Below are 11,415 nucleotides of genomic sequence, written 5' to 3' on the forward strand. Positions count from 1 at the left end.
TGAGAGCGTGTGTGTGTGTGTGTGTGTGTGTGCGTGTGTGTGTGTGTGTGTGCGCACAGGCACAAGCGCTACCAGCATGGTGGCCTGTACTCGGGGTTTCCTCTGGGCCCTGGCCTCCGGGCCGCCCTCCACCCCGGACACCTTCCCCTGCATCCGGATTAGATGGACCCCTTCCTCTCCTCGTGGACTTCCTGGGCCTGGCAGCCTCCTGTTCCTCAGGGACTGGGGCTGCACAACTGTTTTGCTGGAAGTGGCTGCTGGGGGTGGGGGGGTGGATGTAGGGCTCCTCCGCAGCCCTGGTGGCGGGGGCGGGGAATGCAGGGCTCCAAGGGCTCCTCCCCAGCCCTGGCGGGTGGTGGGGGGAGTGAGCAGCTGCTTCTGCAGGGAGCCTGGCTGCTGAGGACGGAGGCCGAAGGGGAGGAGGGGTGGGGCTTGGGGACTTCGGCGTCCCCGTTGCTGTCGGGGGAGGAGGAGGAGGAGCAGCTGCAGACTTGTTTATCTGCTCAGCTGTTTGTGTCCAGGAGCCCGAGAGAGACAGAAGCAGCTGGGAGCAGAAAAAGCCGCCCGGCGGGGCCGGCGGTCCTTCTACCCCGGCCACAGGTCCTGACACCAGAGCAGAACCGCCAGACCAGGAGAGACTGGAAGGGGCCTCCCTCCCCCCACCTCAGAAGGGCTTCTCTGGGGCCCTTGTGCTTGTCTCTGCTGTGCAGACACCCGTGTGCCATCCTCGCCGGGGGCAGCATCCTCACGGGGAGGGGGGGGGCAGGGTCCTCACCAGGGGGGCAGGGTCATCGCGGGGGGCAGGGTCCTCCCCGGGGGCAGCGTCCTCACTGGGAGACAAGGTCCTTGCTGGGGGCAGCGTCCTTGCCAGGGACAGGGTCCTGGGAGGGGGAAGTGTCCTCGCTGGGGTCAGAGTCATCCAGGGCAGCATTCCCCCGCCGGGTTAGCACTGGCACAGACATTCCCAGGCCCCTGTCTGTTCTGTCTCCCTTGTGAGCTGCCAAGTCCATGGGGGCCAAAGCCGCTAGGTGCTGGACTTTGCATCAGCTGGAGCAAACGGGTGACAAACAGTCTCCAACAGGACTGCCCCAGCCCTGCTCCTTCTCCCTAGGGCCCCAACCGCTCACCTCTTTGACTGCCCCAGACCTGGCAGACTCACCCACTGGTCCCCTCCCCCGGAGGCTCATAGATTGTTTGGTTTTGACCAGGTTAGTAAACACACCAGTCCTCACAGCAGAGTCGGCTGTAATCACAGTGCAATTTCCACAGTTTGCTTGTTTTTCCCCTTGGCTCTTTCCACCTTATTATTTCCTTCTTGCTGTTTGTTTACATAAGAACATGGCTGGAACTCCCTCCCCACCCCGCCACCGGAGAAAGGTCTGGTGGCAGAGGACACTTTCTGTCTCTTTCTGGAGCTCAAAGGCAGGGCCCCTCTGTTGACAGAAGCTCTGCTGCTCGGGCCCTGGGCCTGGCAGCTGGGGCAGTGTGAGCGTTGCAGAGGCTTGGACATCGTTCAGACATCCATACGGCCCAGGTCTCTGCTATGGACACAAGGCCCCTGGGGGTTGCGTGGTGCCCATGGGCAGGAAGGAGAGAGAAGGCTGAGCGATCTGAGGAAGGAGGAACCTGAGACTGTTTGTCTGTGGGTGGAGGGTGGGGGGGCCTTTCTCTGGAGTCTGAGGGTGGGAGAGTGAGCGCATGGATCAGCAGGCCCTCCTTGGCCGCTAACGAGTTAGGTGGTCTGGGCAGACACTTCCCCTCCATGGGCATCCTGCTTAAAGGCAGGATTTGGGGCTCTGATCTCTGGGTCCTTTTCTGCTTTACGGATTTTCTCCTTTTAGAATGCTAATTTCTTTGTCTATAGCCCATTTCCTCCTCCAGAGACCAGGTAGCCCCATAAAACCACTGCTTAATGGTGCTGGTAACCCAGCTGGCGTGGATGACTGCCTGCTTCCCTGAGCCCGGATGCTCTAGCCAAGACCGGTTAAAACTTTGATCACTGGGGAGCTCTGGAAGCTTCCCTCTGACGGGTCAGGGGCTCCAAAGGGCAGGAGGGCCAGGGTACCATGATCCTCAGCGTTTCCTGTGCTATTTCTATGGAACAAGGGCCCCTCCTCCAGACCCCTTACACAGCTACACCTCCCTCCAGGCACATTCCCTGAGCTCTGCTTGACAGAGCTTGACGGAAGTCAGGCTGGGGCTCTTCGCCTTTTTAATTTAAATTTTATTTGTATTTGCACACGGGATTCTCCATATTCATGGAGGCAAACAGGATTTTTAGTTGGGGCCTGTGGGATCTGGTTCCCTTAGCAGGGATTGAACCCAGGCCCCCTGCATTGGGAGTGTAGAGTCTTAGCCACTGGAAGTCCCCTTCACCCTTTTTTAAAATTTTGGCTGCATCATGTGGCCTATGGGATCTTAGTTGTCCGGCCTGGGATTGAACCTGTGTCTCCTTCAGTGGAAGCACATAGTCTTAAACCCTAGTCCAGGCCAGAACTCTTGGGCCTCAGATGGCATTCCTGTCAATTTACCAATGTTTCTTGAGCACTTACTCAGAGACTGATGTTGCTGGATACAAAGGATTACAGCAGACACACGCGGCCCGGTCCTGGGAGGACACATCTGTCCTGGGTCCTCCATCACTCCCCACAACCTCAGGGAACATGGGAAAGGACATCATTACACTGACCAAAGAATGTATATCAAAGGTTGAGGGTGGAATTTCTTTCCTATATTTAAGAAAACTGGGTCAACTATACTCCAATAAAATAGCTAAAAAAAAAAAAAAGAAGAAAACTGGAAAGTAGAAATTCATTCAAGTACAAGTGCATTTGCAATCATATATATATCTATATATTTTAAGCTGAAAGTTAGACCTCAAAGGCCTGATTAGATTCTGATTAAAGCTTCTTGGCAAGAACACAGCCTATGTGCTTCCTCTGGTTCTATCACTAACAGAGGCATCACTGGGGCGCGGGGCTTATCACAGGGGGAGATGTCTCCAGGGAGGGGGACAGGCAAGAAGGAGGCAGACTTGGGCTGATTCCTACGACAGGTTCCTACAACAAATCTCAGGACGTGTGCCAGGGCAGAGGGTCTTCCTTTAAGACTAGGGGCCCAAGAGGCAAGCTCAGACTCAGGGCTCTAGAGAGCAGCCATCCAGAGAGCCCTGAGCTGTGGCCCAAGGCCCCTCCCAGGAGCTCCTGGGGATCTGAGTGCAGTGGGGCAAAGGAACAGGGCTGGCGCAGAGACAGGCAGACCTAGTGTGGCAGGTTCTGAGCTCTTTGGCCTGGGCAGGTGACTCGAACTCCTTGAGCCTTGGTTTCCCTGGCACCATAAATATCCTACTTAACAGAGGAGTTTTAGAAAAGACCCTGATGCTGGGAAAGATTGAAGGCAGGAGGAGAAGGGGACGATGGAGGAAGGGATGGTTGGATGGCATCACTGACTCGACGGACATGAGCTGAGCAAGCTCCGTGAAATGGCGAAGGACAGAAAAGCCTGGAGTGCTGCAGTCCACGGGGTGGCAAAGAGTTGGATATGCCTGAGTGACTGAACAACAACAAAAGGGGAGTTTTAGGGACTAGCACCCATGGACAGAGACACGGGCACAGAGGCTGCCCATGAGATGAGCTCGTGGTAGTGGAGAGAGCTGTGGACACAGTGATGGGCCAGGTCCAGCCGGTGGGGCTGCCCCTCCTCCCGGCAGTAGGGAGCCCCAGGTGCTGGGTGAGGTGAGGCTTGGAGCAGCTGGAGCTTTGCCACATAAGGGACTGTGGATTCTCTGATTAGGAGGAGCTGGTGGGTGGAGGCTGGCAGGGCGGAGTCATGTCACGTGTCTTTAGGGCCAAGGCCCTCTCCACCCGCTTGCTGCTGGTGGGGCTACACCTGCTGGGACAGGTTCCCTGCCTTTGCTGTTTGAGTCCTGAGTTGACCCCATAGTCCTCTGTGATCTGGGTTTTAGGGCCTATCACATATGGACGAACTCTGGATTTAAGACAAGGGAGAACTCAGCTCTTGAGATTTAAAAATAAACATTCAAACATAAAATGGTGACTGTGGCCTTAAACATGAAAAACCCACCCTGAAATGTGGGTGATGAGCTAGTGAATGGTGGAAACCAGGATGAGAATGCAACTCTCCAGCCAGAATCATTTTGGTTTCCAACGACAGAATGTGTAGCTAGGAGAGGCCTGAACGGCAGGGCATCTAATCCCATGACAAGAAAGTCCAGAAGAGGCGTTCAGACAGGCAGGCGCTCAATACTCTCACAGCTCTATCCCAGCTTTCCTGTGGTCCCCTCAGCTCTGCCCTCGTGACCCATGGTGGCTGCTGTAGCGCCCATTGCTACATACATTGTTCAGTATATTTCAGTTGCTCAGTTGTGTCTGACTCTTTGCAACCCCATGGACTGCAGCACGCCAGGCTTCCCTGTCCATCATCAACTCCACAACATACCATTGTGACAATACGCAAAGATGGCAAAGGTGTGGGCGGTGTCTGCTCCAAAAGCCCCTGCCAAGGTCAGGGTTGCCTCGGGCTCTGACCAGAGCAGTTCACACACCTGCTCCAAACCAATCACTGTCTAAGAAGCCAGCCCCCCCTTGCCCAACGTGGCTCCGACCAATCACATTTCACCCCTTGGGGCTGGGCCCACCTCCCCTGAAGGTATTACCTCTGTACAAAACAAAAGGAGTCAAGCAGAAGTTGGTGGAGGGCCAGCAAGGTCAGCCGTGGTAACCAAGGAGCATTGTCCCCTGAGCCACTGTCAAGAGGTCCCTGGGGAGAGAAGCAAGATTTGAGAAAGGCCCTGGTGTGCAGAGAGCAAACCTGTGTGCAGGAGAGCAAGAGAAGGACAGACTGGACTGTAGGGCGGCCTGGCCTTCGGGGCAGGTCACCAAGTGAGAGGATTGCCTCCTTTAAGAGAAAACCAAGAACTGACTGTGACAGCAGGTGGCCACAATGGCTGTGCCACCTGCCTAGACCCAGAGCCAGGTGTCAGGCGGTGCCCCCATGCTGAAGATCTGGGAGGGGGAGGCGGCCATACGCTTGTCTGAGAAGAGCAGCTGGTTTTGCCTTGTATGGAGGGTCCAGTTTTGCCCAATCTGCTGATCTTTCAAGAGAAGTTCAAACTTTAAAATATTATATGAAATTGTCCTGCTTTAAAAAACTACAAATTAAAAAAAAAAAAAAATTAAAATTTGGTGGCCCAGGGACTTCCCAGTGGTCTACGGTCCCAGTGCAGGGGACCCAAGGTCAATCCCTGGTCAGGGAACTAGATCTCACATGCCACAACTAAGACCCAGCACAGACAAATAAATACATAAATACACTGTTTAAAAAATAAAATATGGTGGCTCAGATACATCTGTGGGTCAGATTTTGACCTGCAGGTAAACAGGTTTGGAAAATGGGGAAATGTTACTGCGGTAATGAAGATGTTCTCAAACATATTTATGTTAATTATTACACAACTTGACTGTAAATTTACTAAAAACCATCCAACTGTATAGTGAAATGGATGAATTATATGTTACATCAATATGCCTCCATGAAGTATGAAAACATTTGGCCTGCAGACTGGAGGCATATTCTTCCAAAGTCCTCCCCTGACTTGGTTTTGGGTTTTCTCCCACCTGCCCTGGGTGCTCTTGACAACAAATCAGGACGACCTTCCCTGGTTGCCAAGATCACTCTTGATGGTGGTCCACCAACTGCTCAGAGTGGACATCTATCGATGGGGGAGGTAGGACAGCCTGGTGGTGACTGTAGGCCATGGGGTCACCTGGCCCCTTCATTTGGCAGCCCTGAGACCCTGGGCACATCACCCTTTGGGTCAGCTCCTTGGTTTCCTCATATCTGAGATGAGAATAGCTCCTGGAGGATTAAACGAGATGATACATGTGACACATCCATACAATGAAGCCCTTGGGGACTATACAGTTATCCCTGGAAGATCCTGCCTTGCAGAGCGAGTGCCCCCTTCCTCTGCCTGCTGTCCAGAACTTCATCACTAAGCTCCATGGTGCCCAAGGAGGGGGCTCCCCCACCCCCCAGGTGTTCAGCGGATCTCCTGATTTCAGCCCAAGTTTCATTACAGAAAGGTTTAGATATGGACCTTGTAGGGCCTTGGGTGTTATGAGTAGGGCTGAGGAAAGGCGCGACCTGAAGGTATTTCCTGGGAAGTCAGATTTAGGCTCCTTTTCTTTAGAAATTCAAGGAGGGTTGATATATATCCTCTGCTCCTGTTAAAGCCAGATAGATGCCTGAAGCCCACAGGACACTTGGGGACCCAAGAGGGGCTATGTGACTGGGAGTGAACACAGGGTCTTTTCAGAGGGCAGTGTGGTGTGGGGCATGTGGGGTTGAGGCAGGCAGGGGGAACCAGGCCAGGTCAGACACTTGACCCAGAAACCACAGAGGAGAAAGAAGCTTGTGTCAGCCCACCTGGCTGGTCCTCAGTTCCCTGAGTTCTTGTCCGTCTGTCCGATTCCATTTATCCTTCCCTAATCCTGTAGCCTCTTCCTTTCCCTCTGTGCTCATCCTGTGGACCAGGGCCTTCAGAGAGGGATTAAGTGTAAGTGAGGCTGTTGGGGTGAGTCCTGATCCAATCTGGCCGGCGTCCTTACAGGAGGAGAACATTTGGACACAGAGAGACCAGTGGTCCAGGTGAGGACACAGCGAGAAGGCGGAGGGAGGAACCAAACCTCTGACAACCTGACCTTGGACTTCCAGCCTCTGAAACTGGGAGGAAATCCAGCTCCATCATGTAACACCCCTCCTCCACCTGCCGTTTGGCAGTGACAGCAAGCTCGTGCAGAGAGAGACGCTGAGACCCCCAGAAGGAAGTGTCACAGATTCAGAGCCCCACCTTCTAGAAATCCCCAACAGCCTCTGTCCTGTGCCCGAGGGTGGGGTTCCCTGAGGGCAGGGTTCTCTGAGGAGCTGTGGTCCACCTGTGTCCTGGGTTGCCCCCTGCAGACAAAATGCGTGTGCGTCCATCAGAGTCCTCCCCTCTCCAGGCCTCCCACGTCCCTCCTGCTCACTCACGTTGCACCCCCACATTGCACCCAGGTACCCTGGAGTGTCACCTCATGTTGTGAGGAAGTACACAGCTCCCTCTGCACTGTGGCTGCGGGGGTCTTAGGAATGTCCTCTCAGGGCCCGGCCTCTGCCAAGTGAGTGGCATCAGGCAGCCCACACACGCCCACCCCAGCTAGTTGAGCTGTCACCACCTTCAGCTAGGCTGTCTCCTGGGCCCCTGCCAGGAAGCTGTGACTCGGAGCTGGGGGTGGCCACAGAGACGTGTACCCGAACAAGTCCTGGCGAAAGACAGGGAGACAGGAGCAGGCAGAGACAGAAAGGGGACAGAAAGGGGACAGAGACAGAAAGAGACGAGGGGAGGCGGGGTGGGCCATGTGGACCATCGCCTATTTGTTTATAAGACGCAGCAGAGGCCTGGGCCCCGGGCCGTGGGTGAGCAGACGCCCCAGGATTTATTTAACCCTAGAGGCCATCCTGTGTCTGCTGGCTGCTCTTCTGTCTCCTCCTGCCAGCACCTGGGGAGGCTGTGTGCTCACCTGAGTTCCCGCTGCCCAGGGTCAGCTGTGTGTCGGTCATGCTGGCCTAGCTTTGCCCAGCCCAGTAGGATCCGCTCTGAGCACACAACCCCTTTCCGGTGTTTAAAAACATTCTGCAGGGATCCTCACAGGCAAGCTCGGCTCACCAGGCGGCCTTGTGTGCAATCAAGAACGGTGTTTTTGGGACTTCCCTGGTGGTCCAGTGGTTAAGACTCAGCCTTCTAATGCAGGGGTTGTGGGTTCGATCCCTGGTCAGGGAACTGAAATCTCTCGTGCTGCAAGGCATGGCCAAAAATTAAAAATAAATAAATCTTAAAAAAAAAAAAAAGAACGGTGTTTTGTTTTCTCGGCAGGCCTATGACTGCAGACCTACACGCTGAGCGTGCATGGCCTGCCATGACCTTAGTGACATCTGCAGAGTGCCCTCTGCTGCAGGACACGGAACAGTCTCAGGTCCAAGGATATCTGTGTTCCCCGCCAAAGAAGTCACATGCTTGAAAGGAGTCAGAATAACATGAAAGTGTTTTCAGAAAAATCCCGCTCTCACACCCTGTCCTCCCCACCTGATCCTGAGCATCCAGCCCATGGAGCCAGGCTGCCAGCTTCCTGCGTGTGTTCCCAGAGGGGCTTTCTGCAGATGGCCGTGAAGATGTTCTACTCTTTCTTCTTCCTTTCTGAGACTGGGGTGGCCCAGTACGCCTCTCTGCACCCTTCTTTTTTCTCTTGATGTGAATGAAGTTTGCAGAGAAGGAAGGATTTCCTGTTTGGATAAGGCACAGCACCCCCTGAACAGTCTATCAGGCACCCAGTCTGTCTCCACTGGTGGCCTGCTGGTCTTTTCCAACATTCGGCTAGGTGCTCAATGGCCGTCAGTGACCAGCTTCACATGGTGTCATTTCCTGCCTGTGACCACTGATTCCTCTCCAGTTCTAACGTCTCTAAGGCCAGTGACCAGCTGGCTTGGTGACAGTCTATTCCAGGCATGGAGGCTCGAGCTGGAATTTGTGAAGCTGAGTCACGGCTGGACTGAGAAATGGTTTCAATGCCTCTGAAAGTGCTCTCAGATTTTCTGTAGGAGCCGGCCCTTCTGCCCAGCCCTGGGCCCTCCAAGCCATTCACCCCAGGGTGGTGTGAGCTGCCGCCAAATCCCCAGCCCCAGAAGGAGGCCCCAGCTCAGCCGCGGTCCTGACTCCTTCCCAACCTGGTGGCGCCCTGCTCTTGTTGCAGGGAGGAAGCCAATTCTGACTCCATGTTGGAAACTGTTTTCTTCGACTTGCTTTTACTATTATAATCATACTCAATGGCTTGCCTGGAGGATCCTGCCCCTCTGCTTGACTGTAAACCAAAGTGCCTTTGTTCAGCTCCTGGAGAGATATGTTGTACCTGCCCACTTGTGAATAGAAGAGATTAACACACCCCTTCTGAAGGTTGGACATACTCTTGGAGATGCTTTGCAAAACTGAAAACCCTTCCCCTTTACTTCTCACCGCATCTCCTTCTTTATTCTGCTTTTTGACGTTGGTTCCTCATTGCTTCTTTCTCTCTGATCTATAAAAAGAACCTGGCATCCAGACCCCAATAAGATGGTTATTTTGAGGTGCTAGCCTGCCATCTTCTTGGTCTGCTGGCTCTCTGATTAAAGTCTCTTCCTTGCCATTGAGGAATTCACCTCATCTCTCAGATTCACTGGCCTGTCATGCGGTAAGCAGAGTGAGCGTGGACTCGATAACACTCTGACTCACGGGGTTAGCTCCTCTGACCACTTCAGCCTGCTCCCCCTCCTCTCCTGATTCTTCTGAGTTCTCAGTTGCCTGGAGAAGGTTCACAGGCAGATTCCTCTTCAACTAAGATGGTCAGCTCAGCCCACAGCAGGGTGCACACGTCAGCCTGCAGCCTGAGGCCCTTCCCGACCTTGGCCCTCGGCCTCCTTATGCAGAAATGACCCAAGTGCCCTGCAGGCTCCTGAAGGGGTGAGGGGGCTGTCCTTCCTACAGATCATCTGGTGACACAACTCTACCGTCACCCCTGGGGACTCCGGGGGGTGAGGGGGCACCGCGGGGGAGGCCGAGGGCTGCTCTTCAAGCTGGTGTGGGGCTGGCTAGCCGCAGAGGCTGGGCTGAAACGGGATTGTTGGCCCCGGATGCCCAGCCACATCCAGCCTGGAGCCAGGCACCCTCTGTTTCCCTCCTTCCCTCGCTTCCTCGCTCTTCCCCAAGGCCTCTGCACACACAACCCTGACCCCACGAGGATGCCCCTCCTCCCTCTGTCACTTCTGCCCGCCTCGCCCCCGACCCGGTCTCATTTAAAGTGTCACCCCCACTGTGGACACTGCCCGGCTCCCCTGCCCCGGGTGGTTCTGCCTCCTACACTGGTCTCATTCCTCCAGACCCTAGATGCGATTCTTTCCATGCCTGTAAGTCGTGAATCATTGACCCGTGCTCTCCTCTCCACACAGACTGCAGAGGGAAGGACTGCCCTTCCCGCACAGGGCCAGGCACAGAACAGGTCTCAGAACAATTTGGTGAATGAACAAAAGAGCAGGAGAAACTCAGAGGCTCGACGTGGCTTCATCGGTGAGCACTTAGCTGGCCAGATGTTGGGAACATCAAAATAAACTCTGCCTGGTGTCCCTGCGGTCAGGACCCACACGGAGCCTGAGGGGCGGGGTGGGGGGTGCTGGTGGGGCAGGGGGCTCTGGGGGAAGGGGGGATCTCGTGGGGAGGATGCCCCCGATGCCCCCGTTTGATCTGAGTTCCTGCACTCGATCGAGCTTGCAGTTCTGTGCCTGTTTCTATCCCTGACGGAGTCTCACCCCCTCCCCCACCCCGCTAGTTTTCTGGTGGAATAAATGTCCTCCATGTCACCTTGAGTTACTGACCCGGGATCCTGTCCTCGGTCGACGCCCTGGCTTGTCCCGGGAACTTTCCATCACCTCTCCAAGGATCTTGCGTCCCCTTTCGGTCTCTTTCTTCTCAGTCCTGATGGATTTTTTTTTTTGTTTTTTTAATAAAGTGCTGGCCCACCCAGTAGCTCCTGTCCCTCCAGCCTGCGTCAGCTCTTCACCCTGACAATAACTGCACTTAAAGATTCATTATTGTCGTTTGCATTTAAAAGGTAATCCCGGTGGCCCCGGGGCAGTCTGTTTCTGGTATTGCAACTTTAAAATACTTAAGACACCTGCATTAGCATTTTAATACAAGCCTCGCCGGGTTCCGTGTTTGTGGTGGAGTCACCCCAAATCTTTCTATTTGCGTTGGGGGAGAGGAAGTGTGGTGGGGTGCTGGCGTGGGCACACCTAGGAGCAACTCCGGGTGTTAATGCAAGTGCTCTGCAGGTTGGGGGTGACCAGGGTGGTGCATTGGATTTAGAAAAGGCAGAGGAACCAGAGATCAAATTGCCAGCATCCGCTGGATCATCAAAAAAGCAAGAGAGTTCCAGAAAAAACATCTACTTTTGCTTTGTTGACTATGCCAAAGCCTTTGACTGCATGGATCACAACAAACTGTGGAAAATTCTTAAAGAGATGGGAATACCAGACCACCTGACCTGTCTCCTGAGAAATCTGTATACAGGTCAAGAAGCAATAGAACTGGACATGGAACAACAGACTGGTTCCGAATAGGAAAAGGAGTATGTCAAGGCTGTATATTGTCACCCCGATTACTTAACTTATATGCAGAGTACATCATGCGAAATGCTGGGCTGGATGAAGCACAAGCTGGAATCAACATTGCCGGGTGAAATATTGATAACCTCAGGTATGCAGATGACACCACCCTTAGGGCAGAAAGTGAAGAGGAACTAAAGAGCTTCTTGATGTAAGTGAGAGAGGAGA

This window comes from Cervus canadensis, chromosome 21, assembly GCF_019320065.1.
Source record: "Cervus canadensis isolate Bull #8, Minnesota chromosome 21, ASM1932006v1, whole genome shotgun sequence".
In the NCBI taxonomy this organism is placed as follows: Eukaryota; Metazoa; Chordata; class Mammalia; order Artiodactyla; family Cervidae; genus Cervus; species Cervus canadensis.